This window comes from Halyomorpha halys, unplaced genomic scaffold (assembly GCF_000696795.3).
Source record: "Halyomorpha halys isolate HHAL.00 unplaced genomic scaffold, Hhal_1.1 Scaffold601.1, whole genome shotgun sequence".
NCBI classification, from domain to species: Eukaryota; Metazoa; Arthropoda; class Insecta; order Hemiptera; family Pentatomidae; genus Halyomorpha; species Halyomorpha halys.
In genome coordinates this window covers 202,179-203,600 of record NW_027112563.1, presented here as the reverse complement: position 1 = coordinate 203,600, position 1,422 = coordinate 202,179, and the positions used below count along the sequence as shown (strand labels likewise).

At 27.6% G+C, this 1,422-nt stretch overlaps 1 protein-coding gene across 2 annotated transcripts in view; it reads left to right on the top strand.

Annotated features, from left to right (window-relative positions):
- AstA (allatostatin A) overlaps positions 1-1,422 on the top strand; it is a 205,266-nt gene that overhangs the window by 46,720 nt on the left and 157,124 nt on the right. The gene's annotated exons all lie outside the window — the stretch shown is intronic.

Genomic DNA, 1,422 nt, shown 5'->3' with positions numbered 1-1,422 from the left:
CTCGATCAGCTGATCTCCTCAGTCAGCTGACATCGAAATAACAGCTGACTCATACCGTAACTTATATATAAACTAATATGAAGAAAACTCCGAGGTCTTCACGATCTCGTAAATAATTAACATGCAATATTAGCCGGAAGATAGGGACTATTACTACTAATGTAGTTTGCTTACATTTCTCCACCCACAGATAGCGGTCGAAACCTTAATTGATAAGATCGGATTTAACGTAATCTTCCCATCTACAGCACGGCTTACCCCTCAGGGATCCCCTTGCCAGTTCAGCATTATGAGTTTAGTGATTCGTTTATTATCAGACATTATTACTTTTAAAAAAACTCAATTAAATATATTAACACGAGACAAATTACCTAGATTTGGTAGATTTACCTGTAAAAACAATTAGTACCCGTGAAGTATTTCTCTTCACTTATCAATATATAATAATACAGTAAGTACTTTACTTAGCCATGTACATCTTTAAGTCCTTTAAGTTAAAATAACGAAGTCTCTGTGGACCTATTTGTTTATGCACAGAATATCATAAAAGTGAAAAGTTGTACGACTTAAAAAAAAAACTTTTTTATGGTGGTAGATATAGGCCAGGAATATCACGGTAATTTTCGCTAAAATCGACTCACCAGAATAACAACTTTTTACACTTTTTTGAAAACAGCTAAAGCAATTTTAATTAAAACTTGTCATATTAAAGTACAATTATATTATCTTTAATATCAGCTAAATTGTATCCCAATTGTAACAGTACCATAGAACTAAATCGTTAAACTTACTCTAAATTACTTATGATATTGTTTATTTAAATTAATAAATCATATCTCATTGTTAGTAGTAATCAAAAGTGAATAAATACAAACTTTGAGAGAATTTGATCATTAAAAAATAAATTTGGTTTTATTATTTCTTTATTAGCAGATCCATCTGGTAGGCCTTACATAGTTATTTTAACATTTTGTCTAAAGAAACTTTATTCATTTATTTAATTTATTTTATTTTATTTTATTTTAGTATGTATAAGATCATTCATCACTATTTCCTATTGCCCACAACTGTGTGGCAGATTGTAATATCTATCAATAAATAAAAAGTAGTATTAAAAAAAAAAAATTGGATAATAATAGTTATGTAATTAAAGAATGGGAGAGAAAATAAAAGAATAAATGTAATTTATAGGATAAATAATTGACTTATATTAAAAACTAATTTAAGAAAAAAAGTGAAAAAATTAATTAAATAATAATAAGGACAATAATAAAAATAAATTACATAATTAGAGCACATATCAGATCGTCTTGTGAGATGGACAAAATTAGCTATAGTATAAACTAGTAACTAAAATTGTCATGGATACGATATTTATTAATTAATGGTTCATTCATGAATTAGGGCCGTATCCATGGCAAC